This window comes from Anabrus simplex, chromosome 7, assembly GCF_040414725.1.
Source record: "Anabrus simplex isolate iqAnaSimp1 chromosome 7, ASM4041472v1, whole genome shotgun sequence".
NCBI lineage: Eukaryota > Metazoa > Arthropoda > Insecta > Orthoptera > Tettigoniidae > Anabrus > Anabrus simplex.
The window spans coordinates 173,089,392-173,105,902 of NC_090271.1; the positions used below are offsets into that span (position 1 = coordinate 173,089,392).

The 16,511-nt window shown below is 39.7% G+C and overlaps 1 protein-coding gene across 1 annotated transcript in view; it reads right to left on the reverse strand.

Moving 5' to 3' along the window:
* The window catches only part of LOC136877426 (cysteine-rich secretory protein 3), a 196,110-nt gene extending 180,784 nt beyond the window's left edge, over nucleotides 1-15,326 (reverse strand). The window contains exon 1 of the mRNA XM_067151449.2: nucleotides 15,232-15,326. The gene's annotated coding sequence lies outside the window, so the exon portion shown is untranslated. The remainder of the gene's footprint in view (nucleotides 1-15,231) is intronic.
* Between the last annotated feature and the right edge of the window lie 1,185 nt (nucleotides 15,327-16,511).

The window sequence follows — 16,511 nt, forward strand, 5'->3', positions numbered from 1 at the left end:
TTTTCACACCAAACGAATGCCGGGGATGTAGGTACCTTATTAAGGCCACAGCCGCTTCCTTCCCATTCCTAGGCCTTTCCTATCCCATCTTCACCCTAAGACCTATCTGTGCCGGGCGACGTAAAACAAATTGTATACTAATAATAATAATAATAATAATAATAATAATAATAATAATAATAATAATAATAATAATAATAGATTCATAAACCACCTAACTCCTGGAGACTTACGATTTGTGGGACTTACATTTTAATTATGATGTGTTTATGTCTAGCAAGACTGGCATGGCTTCCAAATATCTCTCAGATCCATGTCAAAGAAAGTACCAGTCTTTTCTCTAGCCCTAAAAATGTAGTGATTTGTCCTAGAGAACTCACACCAGCTTGTTTCTTACCAGAAGGCGATGGGTTCGATTTCCGACCCGGCCAGGTAATGGATTTAAAGAACCTGGAACTGAGGCCTGTTCTGAGGTCCACTCAGCCTACTTGAGAACAATTGAGGAGCTATCTCAAGGCGACATTGTGGCCTCGGACTTGAAAACCAAGAATGGCCGAGAGAATTCGTCTCCCCAGACCTCGTGTCACCTGGTAATCTGTAGGCCTGCGGACTAAACAGCGGTCGCTTGATAGAGTAGGGCCCATCGGGGCTGCACGGACTTGAAAACCAAGAATGGCCGAGAGAATTCGTCTCCCCAGACATCGTGTCACCTGGTAATCTGTAGGCCTGCGGACTAAACAGCGGTCGCTTGATAGAGTAGGGCCCATCGGGGCTGCAGTACCGTAGGATTTGTTTGTTTGTTTGTTATTTTGTTTATTTTACTCACAACATTAGAAGCATGCGGCGACCCAAGAACTCAGGCCGATCCCTGCCTTGCTTCCACATTCTTGTGCTAGACTGTTCCTATTAGTTTTCCTGTTCGTTTCCACTCGGCTATCTCTATGTCCCTTTCAACTTATCCGAGTCCATATTTTCATTATTTCCCTTCTTTAATCTGAACCTAGTCGTCCTCTAAGACTAAAGGTTCAATTCTTTCATATTCTGAATTGGATGCTGTCATCCTTAAACTCCAAATAGAATCACAAATTATTAAATGTCAACTCTTGAAGTTGAACTTAAGAGGCAAGTTACGGTCGACATCGTAGATGTAGAGCAACCTATGGCCATATATTACAGTAACAAATCTGTTCTTAACTATCGTATACATGGTCTCGATCCACGGTTAGCAGATCATTTCAAAGGGCACAGTAGATGAAGTTGTTTACTTTCGTTCTCTTGAGAGACATGCAAATAGCCCGACCTTTGGATCATGGGAGGAATGCAGCTTGTGCATGGCCTTGCACTCGGTCAAACAATGAGTCTTTATTATGTTATCGCTCATTACAAGGAGACTATGAAGCCACTTTCTCAATTGAAGAGCTCGAGGTTAACTGTAAAGAAGAAAAGCTGCATATTCGCAATATTCTTTCACATCTTCACAGTTCAATCCTGTCAATGCATTGATTCATTCCAGAGGTTGAGAAAAATTTAGGTCGTCATTACGACCATCAGTTTCATTCAGCAAAATGTAAATGCAGGTTAACGATCACTTCGTCGTCCTCTTAAAACAACGCACCACCACCACCACCACCACCACACTGCAAACTGGTTGTCATATTGCCTGCTCTAATGTTGTGTAGGGTGAGTTGCATAAATAGTAGGGGTTACAACAGATCGAACCCCAATAATATCTATGTAAATCTCATACTAAAGCCTGGTACTTATTTGTGATATGATCTATTACGATGTGAAAATCCTGTTCTCGTACCTTGAAGCTGTGAGTGTTAAAGTCATATGATACCCTGTGTTAATGATCTATGTTAAGTGCTGTAATTTAAAATAAGTAAGTTACACCGAGGATGGATACAAAACATTGTGAAATATTCTGGAAGAATAATTCTTAATATTACTCTCAGAATAAATTACATGTACCCGAAGTAAAACTACTTTATTTCAAGTTGATTTATATCGCACTGACACAGATAGGTTTTATGGCGACGATAGGGTAGGAAAGGCCTAGGAGTGGGTAGGAAGCGGCCGTAGTCTTAATTAATGGACAGTCCCAGCATTAAAATCTACTTCTTGCCAATGACCTAGATGCTAAGCCCACTAAAGCAAGTCATCATCATCATCATCACCATTGCCGGGCTGAATAGCTCAGATGGTTGAGGCGCTGGCCTTCTGACTCCGACTTGGCAGGTTCGATCCTGGCTCAGTCCGGTGGTATTTCAAGGTGCTCAGATACACCAGCCTCGTGTCGGTAGATTTACTGGCAAGTAAAAAGAACTCCTGGGGGACTAAATTCCGGCACCTCGGCGTCTCGGAAAACCGTAAAAGTAGTTAGTGGTACGTAAAGCAAATATCATCATCATCATCATCAGTTTTCTGGTCTCACAGATAAACGGTCAGCGATTCTCGGGACCTTGGGTTCCATTCTCGGCCAGCTCGAGGGATTTTAATCGTAAAAATGCAGAGCAAAGCCACGATACTAATAAGCTTCATGGTAAGTCTCATTCATAAGGATTGCAGTTTGTCCCTTCCTATCGTTAATATATTTTGTGTTGTTTTTCAAAGAAAACCGACCAGAAAGTCACAAAAAGAACCACATAATCAGACGACAGTTTCCCTGTATTATTCTTTTACCTATCCCATAACAAGCAAATCGATCCCATTTCACAACATATCAAAAAGAAGTTTCTCAGGCACAACAAGGAATCAAATCCGGGATAAGCTGGGCTAGAACCACTGACTAGAATCAGAACACTATTATGACAACAGTTATACAATATTCCATTCGAGACACACCTTCCCGTTCATGAAAATGTTTAGGGTATTCTATTTTGAGAGACTGAAGAAACGTAGTGGTACTCAGATAGTTGCTCAGCAGTGCTCCACCGAAAGAGTTGGACGTGAGGTTAGGATCGCGCAGGTATGAGTTTGCATTCGGGAGATAGTGGGTTCGAATCTCACCGCTGGCAATCCTGAAGATGGTTTTCCGTGGTTTCACGTTTTCACACCAGGTAAATGCTGGAGCTGTACTTTAATTAAGGCCATGGCCGCTACTTTTCCAATCCTAGCCTTTCCCTTCCTTCCGGCGCCGGAAACCTTCAATGTATTAGTACGACGTTAAACAAGTATCACCCCTCGCCCCCAAAAAGTAAAGAGCGCTTCAGTGAATCAACAGCAACAGGGGGCAATTCATTTATTTACAAGGAAAGATTAATACCTGGCAGATGTGATAGAAATAAATGGGGTTAAGATTAGCAGAACAAAGATAGAATACTTGAACTGCAAATTTTCCATGAGAATATCAATCGTCAATGATTGGCAATGAAGAGGAAACGACAACAAATACCTTCATGTATCTTGGATTATTAATACAGGATAATTAAATTATCAATACGCATATTTATAATCGGATACACAATGGCTGAGCGAAGTGGTCGGCAGTTACAGGAGTTCTGTGTGATAAGATGGTTCCACTCAACCTGAAGGGCAAGATTTATAAAATGTTTGCCCTTCACTCATTATGGCTCCGTATGCAGGGCTTCAAACAAAATGGACGAACAGAAACTTCATTTAGGCCCTGTTAAGGTGGTCCTTTAGTCATCAGACCCTATAACATTCAAAATGACGTCACCCGAAAATCTCTTAGAGTAACACCAATCGTAGAGAAACCCTTAAAGATGGTTTGGTCACCTTCAGCGTTAACCACAGGAATATGTGGCCGATAGAGTGCAGAGGTTCGCACTGGATAGTCAGCCAGTCCTAGGACGTTCCGAAATAAGATGGAGAGGCTCTGTTGAAAGGGACCTGGACAACACCAATTCTGGTGTAATTATAGTACAAGATATAAGATAATCGAGGAGAACAACCACAAAACCCGACCCCACCTGAGTTGAAAAAGGCGAAGAAAAAATTATAATATAATATTATGTTATAGTTATATGTTATATATATTATGTTACAGTATCTTAGTTTGTGATATCTTAAGCCATCTCTTTTCATTTTAGACTCGGTTAATTTATAACTGTTAGCCTCTTCTACCGAAACCAATTTTGAGTAAGAAATTTATAAACTAGCTGAAAAAGAAAATGTATGGTAACAGTATTGTACTTTAAAATGAAACAAGTTAATTAAAATAGAATTAAGTTCTTTTTAAGGTTTAATTCTGTTACCATATGTTTTTCTTTTTTCAAGAAGTTTATAAATATATTACTCAAATTTAGTTTTGGTGGACTGGAGAACCGAACAGTTATTTAAAAAATTAAGACAAGTATTTTAGGACAAAACTGTTCTGTATCATTAATTTCCTGCTAAGAGATCATGAGACAGTTTTAAATAGTCACAGTCGCACGTCCATCCACCCATCGATCCATTCATAACATTACAAACATTATCAGTGTAGACTGTTATATCCTTCTGCGTTCAATCTGCAAGTCCCTATGAATTAACGAAGTGCTTCTAAAATACTTTATTTACAACTAGCGCTGTAGCCTCATTTACTTCCACACCTTCCTTCGTTAAATAATTAAAAATCAAGTGAAGACTACTCATCGTCGACTTGGTCTCTTGCTTATCTTATCCTCCATGGCCGAGTCAATTATTCTCCTAGATAACCTGGCCTCCTCTGTTCATCTCACATGACTTTCCAACAAATTCGGTCCATGCGCCCATTTTCATCTATGAAGTCTTTTCCTAATCTAGCCTTTATCTCCTCATTTACAATACCACCGTGCGATTTTTCCTACTTTATTTATACCAGTAATTGTTCTCGCTCATTTCTTGCCTGTTTAACTTTTGAATAGCATACCCTGAGTCCAGCCAGCTATCAGTCGCGCACAGTCAATTCGGTCCGAGAACAGATCGATGTAAAGAGTTCCGTCCGAGAATTTATTTTATTACAGAATAACGTTGATCGCAACTGCGTTAACTGTGCGGCACCTTGATTTGATTTAACTTACTATACTACCATGCTGGAAGAACACACATCCTAAGTATTTCAAATGATACACCTGTTCCAATCGTGTATTCCCTACCTGGCATTCAGTCCTCTTAAGTCCCTTACTGACATCACTGAAATGAAATGGCGTATGACTTTTATTGCCGGGAGTTCCCAGGACGGGTTCGGCTCGCCAGGTGCAGGTCTTTTGATTTGACGGCCGTAGGCGACCTGCTATCGTGATGAGGATGAAATGATGATGAAGACAACACATACATCCAGCCCCCGTGCCAGGGAAATTAACCATGATGGTTAAAATTCCCGACCCTGCCGGGAATCGAACCCGGGACCCCTGTGACCAAAAGCCAGCACGCTAACCATTTAGCCATGGAGCCGGACAATGACATCACTTTTGTCTCGCACATTCATTGTATAATAAATGTTCACCTCAAGTTTGAAATAATGACATGCACGTAACGTTTCTCTAGCAGCAAAATCTTAGATTTCACTACAGACTCTTCTGTAGTAACAACTTCCAGTCCTTGACGAGGGACCTACTTCAAACATGTGCATTGCCAGATTCGATCCCAGTTCAACAGCAGAAGAACTGAACTGACCTCCTTCCCAGCCCAGAAAGCCTTGCAGGGTTCCTTTGCTTGGAGAATGCGGAAGGAAATACTTCAGTTAACTTTTGCATAACAAGATAGGCTCAGCAGCCGAAATCAAAATACAGGATACCGGAGGACGACTTGTAATAGATCTAGACCCGCCTTTCTGATTAGGATTTTAAGATTAAGATAACTCTAAAATAAATTTAATGAAAAGAATATGAATGTATATATAACACCCATTGGCATCAAACATTAGAAATGTTATCTTAACCGGCAACTTGCATATCTGTTTCAGTTGGGTAAAAGGCCATCCTGGGACTGTTGGAAATGAGAGGGCGGACATGTTAGTAAGACCCTCAGTTTGATGGAATACAGATTTCAGCCTCTCCACGTGTCCCGTATCTCATGTAAAGGAGACATTTGGAAGTGAAACGGAAGAGTGTTGGAACTCTGTATGGACAAATATTATGAAGGGACATACCACGTGGGAGTTGTTCTTTGCAACCGTTCATCTACGTTCAGTTTTTAAATTCTCCGAACTCACGTTTGTCCTTGCAAAGACTGGACACGGCAAATTTAGAAGTTATTTTCATTGGTTTAAAATACCATCATCAGAAGGATACCTTTGAAAGTAGCAATCAGACCAAACAGTAGCTCATTAATTTTTATTGTCCACCACATGCCATCAAAATAAATCATTTGTTAGGACACCTCAGTTACTGTAATGTAAATCTTTCCCCACCAGTCTCTGATATATTTGTGAAAAGTTGTTGTTACACTTCGGCTTTTATCTGTTCCTTAGAAAATGTTTTAACTCTGTGCAATATTCTTATGCAGTATTTCGTTCAGCTAATGTATGAATAGCCATTAATATTGTGTCGATAGCCCTAACGCACTTTCAGGTAAAACAGGGCTACCTTCTGTGGAGAAAATGAAAATAATAATAATAATAATAATAATAATAATAATAATAATAATAATAATAATAATAATAATAATAATAATGCAAAATTCCGGAACATTGCCATATTACTTTAAGAATAAATACAAGGTATTAAACCTATCTTGACTGGTGGTGATAATAGTCGTTTTAAGGGTCAAGGGAAACTTCTATCACAGGAAATAAAGGACATTGTTTGCCCCTTCGAACAAAGAAGGTTACGGAAATATAAAGGTAAAGACTGTTAATGGCGTGCTAATGGAATTTCCTCTTTAAAGCTCTAAACAAATTAATCTCCTTACGTGCCATGAATGTCCTAAGAAAAGTATAAGGTAAAGGCTTGCACTATCCGTAACTGAGCACTAATTGTAATTGGGACAGCTGTATATCCAACAGCGCTTGTCCTCAGTAATTAACCTAGAACTAATTTTTGGTATAGGCTAAGTGAACCTCAGGTTCGTGTTCCTTTTGAGAATAGGAAATCTCGTTTCTAAATGTTCGACTTCCTGGTGGAGAATAGATCCTTCCGGGTGAACCGAGTACAGCCGCGGCTAGGTAAGCCGTTAAAAGACCCCTAGGCATCATTCAAATAATACATGAAGAGAACAAGAGTTGACCACAGGAGATCAAAGAGGATATATTATAAGAGCCTAACGTGTTACATGACTGCTGGTATCGTAATGATAGCCATAGGATGGCCAGCTTTTACATTCCACCCTCAGCAGTCGAATACGTTTGTCTAGCCAAATAACTCCAGTCATATCTATTATTTATCATTTCTGGTATTGCTATGTATAGTAAAGTTTAGGCAGTTTTTATGCTAAAATCAAGCTAGAAAACAATAATTTACATGAATATATAAGTACTCGAAATGCTTTCACGTAAAAATCGAAGACCTCGATGAAGCCTTAGTTTCCTTGAAAAGGATTTCCTTGGTCTGCCTTTTACAGTACTACATTCGGCACATTTCTTTTTGCTAATCTTATGAGTGTACAGCTGGAAGAAATGTGGTTTTCCATAGTAGTAGCTGTTCGCCTTGACAGGACGAATTATTCCAAAAACCATGAATTGCTACTTTTTGGACGTGATGAAGAAGGATTTCATTATTCTGCTTTTTAATAATTCGGTACATTTTCTTCTAATCTTCTGAGTGTGCAGCTGGAAAAATGCGGCTTTCCATAGTACCTGTTCGCCTTAACAGGAAGAACTTTTCCAAAAATGCATTAACTCCTTCTTTATGGTCGTGATACACCCCAAGAGCTGTTAAACGCTTAAATACAGCTATTAACGCGCACTATTTTTAGAATAGCGAAAATTTCCGGCATACGAACACAACGGGATATCGTGATCTTGGAGCATATCCAACATACGAAAATGAGTTATTCAGGCTTTTTCATCATAAAATCATAGGAGGGAGAGGACGATGTGCGTCCCTCCGTGGAATGAAATCATTGGCGCAAGGTAGGGGAAGACTGGATGACGTGAGAAGCCTGCTAAAACTAATACCAGAAGAGAACAAATGTTAACTGAAGTCGAATAGAAATAAAAAGAAAACAGTTTTTAATAGGGACGTAACTTCACTTCAAAAAACTCCCGTACAATGGGCGGCTTTTGAGTTGTAACTACCATGAGGAGAAACCAGTGACAATATCATTCAGCTATCACATTTCCCAGAGTAATCAACAATGTTATTACTTTTACGTTTAACTGACTACTTTTATGGGTTTCGGAGCCGGGGAGTTGCAGGGATTTATTTATTTATTTATTTATTTATTTATTTATTTATTTATTTATTTATTTATTTATTTATTTATTTATTTATTTATTTATTTATTTATTTATTTATTTACTTGATGCTTGTTGCTTGCTTTTTGTTTAAAGGGGCCTAATATCTAGGTCATCGGCCCTACTTATTTATTTATTCATTATTTATTTATTCATTTATTTATTATCGTCTTGTTTTCTATGGCGTATCTCAGGTTATAGAGCCTGCTATTATGCCCAGCCATAATACACTGTTTATTTTATGCTAAATTCTACAACTTACTAAAATTGTGTAACTTATAGACTGACTCGAAAAGCTTATCGTCTAGTTCCTACGGTTAATATTTACATGAGAAAGTAAATCATCTTAGATATGTTCTTATATGTAAGTAATGTTTGCAACGCCTTCTTTTGAACAGCGGAATGTCTTTCATTTCAGCCGGCTGGGAAAGTTGACTTATTTGAGCACCATGAGTTACCATCGGACTGAGCCGGTTCCAACCCACCAACTTTGGTTCCGATGGTGAGTGCACTTCTTTCTCACCTACTTAGCCACGCCGTTCCCTAAGGTATGAAGGATGTACGTTAGCAGGCTGGTAGAAGTAAGTAAAATTCATGGCAATTATATAACTACCTGGTGGACATATACTGTTATGGAGCATCCTATTGTTAGAAACTATTGGGCTCTTCACGACACATTCGCAAGGTATAGTCGCTCAAATATGAGCGCATAGTATTGTGTAATTTCTTCACAAGTACGCTTTATTTTGCTACTGGTTTCACGTCGCTCTAACACATCGAAAGTTTTCGGCTACGGAAAAGAGCTAGGACTAAGAAGATAGTGGCCGTGGGCTTAATTAAGGTAAAACCCCAACATTTGTCTGGTGTGAAAATGGGAAACCACGGAAAACCACATTCAAGGCTGCCGACGGTGGGATTCGAACCTACCACCTCCCGAATTCAAGCTTACAATTACGCGACTCTAAACGCACGACCAACTCGCTCGGTAGGTAGGCCTACACTTAACTCAGAAATAACTGAACCTATAATCTTTGTTGTGAGTATAGACATGGTTTGTATCAACACGGGGGTAAATTATATATTGATAATAATTCAAATTAATTCTGATGAAACATTACATGCAAGGAACATACAATACCATTCTTTTTTTAAGCGACTGTACATAGTGTTCCCGGCGTTAGAAGGAAGATCGAACGTCGAGAAAAATTAAAGGCAAGAGGTAAGGTAAGGGTTATTCTGCCCGAAGGCAGGTCCGAACCTCCGCAGAGGTGCTCCTGAGCCGGAGTTTACGTGCGGTAGGGTGGCCAGTTTCTTTCCGCTCCTCCATTCCCTTACCCCCACCAACAGCGCGTGGCAACCCATCCAACTCCTGACCACGCCCAATGTTGCTTAACTTCGGAGATCTCACGGGATCCGGTGTTTCAACACGGCTACGGCCGTTGGCAAGGGCAACAGATTCATCTTATATTTGAAGTAGAGAGGATTCGGTATAGCAAAACCTTCAAGGCGACGTATATAGATAGCTATACTCGGAAAGAAATTAAATTATATACATGGTATCTTAAAGTGACGTATAAACATGATATTACAATAAAAAATATTGACACTGCTCTTTTGTGTAGATTCCAAGGACCAGCAACTAGCCTTCAGCCCAATTCGGCGCGAAGAAACGTTAATAAAGATATTTAGTTACAGCGAACCGTATATATGTAATCTACTTTCTAGCCGAGTATAACTACATACAGTTCGTTGAAGGCTTTTAAGTACGCAATCCTCTTCCACCTGCAGTCAGCGCCATGAAAAAGTAGCGGTACTTTTCTAAGAAGTAACTAACCTTGAAAGTCTTGTTATTGCTCCATATTATATAATACTAGAATTATGGATGACTGAATAGAAGACATAGGCTATTGTGAAGAAGCCGTGATATTTGAGACCAGGGCATTTTATAAACCTGATTAATACCTTAATAAAGGACGATCTCACGAACGGAGAAATCCTGCACCGTTTAAAACAGAACAGTAGTTTAATATCGTTCCATATTATATTTCATTATAAGACTACTGTCAGTTAGCAAGTGTTCTACCACAAACAGAAAGTACTACTGGTGGAACATGACGGCGCACACTCGATCTGCCACCTTTTTCTCGTCACGGCTACCTGGAATAGAATTCCATTTCTTTTTAGGAGCATTCAGTCATCAGGTAATCATTAGCACAGTTCGTAAGGCTCCTGAAATTTATACACTCGTCGAGTTAATGATTGCGAGAGTTATTTCGCGTCGTCGTATGTCAAATGTCGCACCTTGGGAAGAAGAGGGCTACATTTGCAAAAATGATGCCTGTGAGATAATTGCAATGTAGGAATGTAAAAATATATTAAAACTGTATAAATATATCTAAAATATGTAGTTTATAAAATATATAAATACATTAAAAGCTGAATTTACTAGACCATTTTAAATATTACATTGAAATTTTCTCAGTAGTTATCATTTTTGCGCTTAAGGCTCTCTTCTTATTGCCGTCAGAAGCGATCGGTAGTCATGGCATACACCAAGACGACTCTGGAATCGTATGAAGAGAAATGAATTCCCCGCTAAATCTACGGAGAAGGTAGTGTGAGAGGGGGGGGGGGGCACGAATCAGTATGAAATCCTGTAGCACAGGTGGTACCAACCGGTGGCTCAAGACAGCCTCCGAGAACGACCTCTGTGCACCACAAGTGATACATGACAGAATCTGAGAACGACCTGTATGAACAACCGGTGGTACATGACAGCCTCTGAGAACGACCTCAACCGGTAGTACACGACAGCCTCTGAGAACGACCTGTGTGTACCATCGTGGTACACGCCATCGCAAACTTGATAATGTACTGCTCTGGCATTTTTCTGGTGTGAAAATGGAATACCGCCAAACTCCATCTTGAGGCTGTCAACTGTCGAATTCTAAACCATTATCTCAGAACGCAAGCTTATACCTGCGCGACTGTGCTGTATAGCTCAGTACAGCGAATATTAATTATTACCTTCAGATCACCATTGTGTACGCTACCTCCTAGTATAGTAAAATCCGAATCAAAGGAATATGGCATTTCAAAAATTACATATGCTTTGGGTATACTTCTAACCATGATGCCTTCGTGAGAAGCCAATAACAATGAAATTCGTTTATCATGCACCTCAAGAAGGATAGCTTAGTAACCTACTAGCAGTTTCCCGCTGGCTCCGCCCGCAGTGTACAAAGTATGGTGTTGTTCGTTACTATCCTCACGGATGTATTTCCAAATTTTCGACTTAATGCAATAAATCACATGATCTACTGTGGTAATAGAATGTAATATTATGTCAACAAAACACTTGATAATACATCACACAAAGAAATTGAATTAAACATTCCTTGGAACAACACTACGCGCCGAACTGTTAAAAAGTCCTTCAAAGATCTTCGTCATGGAGACAAATGTACTCATAACTTTTCTCATAATCTATCAATTTAAGTATTTATTACCTCAAAATAAAGCGCTTGATCCACTGAGTGTTTTAGACCAAACCGAACTGCGTACCTCAATTAGAACGAAAGATATGATTGCTTCAATGAGAAAAAAATGTTGAAGAAATGAGACGTCAAATTGAATGTGCACTCATAACTTTCCTCAGAATCAATCAATTTGAATAGTTAAGAGCTGAAATGAAAGAGCTTGATCCACTGAGTGTTCTTAGGCCAAAATTAACTCCGTACCTCAATTAGAACCAAAGATATGATTGCTTCAAAGAGACAAAATCTTTAAAAAATCAAATAATTTGACGAAGGCGGAAGTTAAGTGATTTATAGTACCTGATGACAAATATGTGCATGAATACCTTTTAGTTAAAAAAAGAATAAAGGAAATCCACCGGATAGAATGGCCGGACTGATTGACTTTAGTTTTCATAATTGTTTTTAATATATAGAAGTCTCAGTTACAATAGCTTCTATCCATTGACTCTAGAGGGGGACTGATTCGAACAACATAACTGATGCAGAAGGTTAGCACGTACTGCTCAGCCCTGACCCACTCCTTGGCTTAATTGTCAACATAGAAACCTATGATGCAGAGAGCCGTCGGTTCGATTCCCGGCCAGATGAGAAATTTTATCCACGCTTTGTTAATTCCTGTGGCTCGTGAAATAGGCATTTGTGTTTGTCTTAAATGTTAGTTCATTACATCTTAACACGTTCAACTGTAGTGAATAAATCAAAATGAGGTTCATCTACACTTTCAAAAATACAAATTGAGGCTGGCTGGATGATCGTACAAGGAAGAAAGCTGCTTTTCTAATAATAATAATAATAATAATAATAATAATAATACTCAATCGGCCCGCGTTCATGCACCTGAGCACCGCTACTTAAGGCTTCACTACTTGACCTAACTCTTGACTCGGATAAAATTTAGTCTAGTCTATTAATTAAAAACCATCAGCCGACAAACATATCAATTATGCAGTCGGACCACAGATGAGTAGCGTTTACATCAAATAAAGGTTTAAAACAATAAATAACTCATCCCTACTTCTTGGACTGGTAAATACAGTGCGTGCAGTTGCAGATATCTCACCTACTTTTTAACATTTAAGTAACTCTCTGTCAACACTTAATACGAAAACTATCCCTATCTAAATATACGCTGCTTTTCTGCAAGGCGAGTTGAAATTTCTTATAATAATAATAATAATAATAATAATAATAATAATAATAATAATAATAATAATAATAAGCGACCTCGCTAGCGCAGTCAGTAGTTATCCTTTTGTTTCGAAGATAACGAGTTCGATCCCGACGAAGGATAGTAACTTTTGAAGATATTATTATTATTATTATTATTATTATTATTATTATTATTATTATTATTATCGTGTTCTTAACGTTCCTTCAGAACTATATTGCCATTAAAAATATTATTACAGAGCTTGATAGCGGCATCGCTTAAGTGCGGCCAGTATTCAGTATTCGGGAGATAGTGCGTTCGAACCCCACTGTCGGTAGTCCTGAAGATGGTTTTCCTTTTTTCACACCAGGCAAATGCTGGGACTGTACCTTAATTAAGGCAACGGCCGCTTCTTTCCCACTCCTAGCCCTTTCCTATCCCATCGTCACCATAAGACCTTCTGATAACATAGAAATCATAAGAATATAAAACACAACACGACCTGTCATTCGAACCATCCTAGCCCGCACCGCCCAAAAAATACACCATTCAGGAAAAACTAGAATTTAGCATTATATCGAGAGCGCCGCCTGCTATGTACGCAAGAAGTTGAACGTGACTGTAAGACAGGTTGCGTTATGAGAAACGAATACAACAAGTAATAGCAAGTTTAATGTGGTATACTATGCTGTCCAATTTATTGTGTAATTAGCGACCCACTGCAGCTTCGCGCGGAAGGAGTTTTGAATTTATGGCAGTAATGTGTCTTACGATTTCCTGGTAATCGACATTATATTTGTTTTTCTTCCTGCCCGCCTGCCTGTTAATTTGCTCACGATATTTAAACCATGTCTGTGTTTTCACTCAAATTATAACAACTTATAAACCGTTCGTGAAAATGGCATGCTGAGAAGCGTATTTTTATCTTAATAAGATTATTAAGATGAGTAAATAATTTGTTTCGTTAAACATTACGTGAAAATCTCAAAATAATGTGTCTAAGGTTGATTTTCACTGCAAACTGTGACGTAAACACGATTATTGAGGGCTGTAATTTACAAATAAGTATATACCATCGAGGATCTTTTTTTTAGAAGTGTTTATGTTCAACAATTATTCTGCACATACTTGGGATCCATTGTCGATGGTTTAGGCAGCATGTCAAGAAAGCTCACGGATGGCCAATGTATTTTATGTTTTTATTTTGTTACTTTCTTCTCTTAATTAGTCACTGTTCGAGTCCCTTTTGTTGTATTTTAACTTTCCTCGATAAATAATGCATGCAATGGTGAAAATCAAACTAAAATCTGTTCTGTGGCACTCGGGATTAGCCCAAACAAACACAGCAGGGTATCTACCGGGGACTTTATTTCATAGTATGTATAGATTTGGGTGGCTTTATCTCAGTTCACGCCTGTCGTACAACATATCCCTTCACTAGTTGCATGATACTTTGCACACGTATCACATACAGTAGTGCTACACCAGACGTCCTGTCATACGAATGACATTAAACAACGTTAGACATTTTTCTTAAAGAAAAGAAGTCTGTCATACAAATGGCACAAAACAAGTTCCACCAACTCATCCTTCACACGTTCACCTCATCTGTCGAAGGAACAATACCGAGCAGGTCTACCCACCTGGTTGAATGTTCACAGATTAGTGCTATCGTACAAAACACACGGAGACAATTCATCTTCTTTCTTCTTTTCTTCTTTTCCTACAGCTTTTCCCACACCTGTGGGGTCGCGGGTGCGAACTGCGTCCCACATGTGTATTTGACCCTGTTTTACGACTAGATGCCCTTCTTGACGCAGCCGTATATGGAGGGATGTAATCACTATTGCGTGTTTCTGTGATGGTTGGTAGTGTGGCATGTTGTCTGAATATCATGAGGAGAGTGTTGGGACGCACACATACACCCAGTTCCGAGCCAGAAGAATGAATCAGAAGCGATTAAAATCCCCGACCGAGCCGGGAATCGAACCCGGGACCCTCTGAACCGAAGGCCAGTACGCTGACCACTCAGCCAACGAGTCGGACACACGGAGACAATTCATAAACTATTTTATTGTGTCTCTGTTGCCAGAACTCGGACTTGGCACCTTCCCGCACACGAATTAGAAGACTTGAACGCTGATAGCAGTGGTACGAAAGCACACGCAGCACTTAAAAATAAACCAGATAAGGATGCAGACAGTGAGTGATTTTAGTGGTCTTACCTGTCGGTGGTAGCACGTGTCTGGTCCGGGAACTAAATGTGGTTCTAGCACTAGCCTCCGCTACAGCGCAGACTGCTTGGCGAACTGCTGAGAGCTGACTGGCTGCACCGCCAGTCGCTCGCCACATATTATAACCCGCTCCAAGGTTGCCAGATAACAAGGTGATCACCCTCGCAGAGCTGCACTCTCATTGCCGCACCACAACTCTTGTTAATACACACGAAATAAACCGTCATTAGTAGAATTGGCATATTCCCCAGAAAAAGTATCTTTTTCGACATCAGAACAAGCGTCCGGGTATTTTTTGTAAAAACGATTAATCCTCCATTTTTTTTAGAGACGATGAAATATACAAATTTTGGAACGAGATCACCAGCATTTTCATAGTTCCATCGTAGTATGACTGAAATGACCTTATTACCTTTAACGGTCGTTCAATAATCACTTTCAAATGGTTCTTTTTCTTACGTCGCACCGACACACATAGGTCTTATGGCGACAATGGGATAGGAAAGGCTTAGGAGTGGGAAGGAAGCGGCCTTGGCCTTAATTAAGGTACAGCCCCAACAATCGCCTGGTGTGAAAATGGCAAATCACGGAAAACCATTTGTAAGGCTGCCGACAGCGGGGCTCGAACCCACTATCTCCCAGTTGCAAGCTCACAGCTGCGCGCCCCTAAACGCACAGCCAACTCGCCCGGTACATTCAACTGTTTAAATAGGCAATATCAACAGTCGTTCTTCTTATTCTTCGAGCGACTTTCCTACACTGGTGGAGTCGCGGATGCTAACTGTATCGCACATGTGGACTTGACCCGGTTTAACGGCTGAATACACTTCCCGACGTCAACTATATATGGAGGGACATATGTATTATTGCGTTTTTCTGTTGTGGTTGGTAATGTGGTGTGTTGTGTGAACACGAAGAGGAGTATTTGGGGACAAACACGAACACCCAGTCCCCGAGCCATAGGCGTTAACCATACGCAGTTCAAATCTCCGGCCCAGCCGGGAGTCAAACCCGGGACCGTCTCAACAAACGACCAGTACGCTGACGATTCAGCCAAGGAGCCAGACTATACTACTACTACTACTACTACTACTACTAATAATAATAATAATAATAATAATAATAATAATAATAATAATAATAATAATAATAATAATAATAATTTCCTGTGGCTATTACATCCGGATGCAGCCCTTACAAGGCGGACCTTTCAGTATACATGGGAAACTGCGTGTTACTGTAGTGGAGGATAATGTTGTGTGTGATTTTGC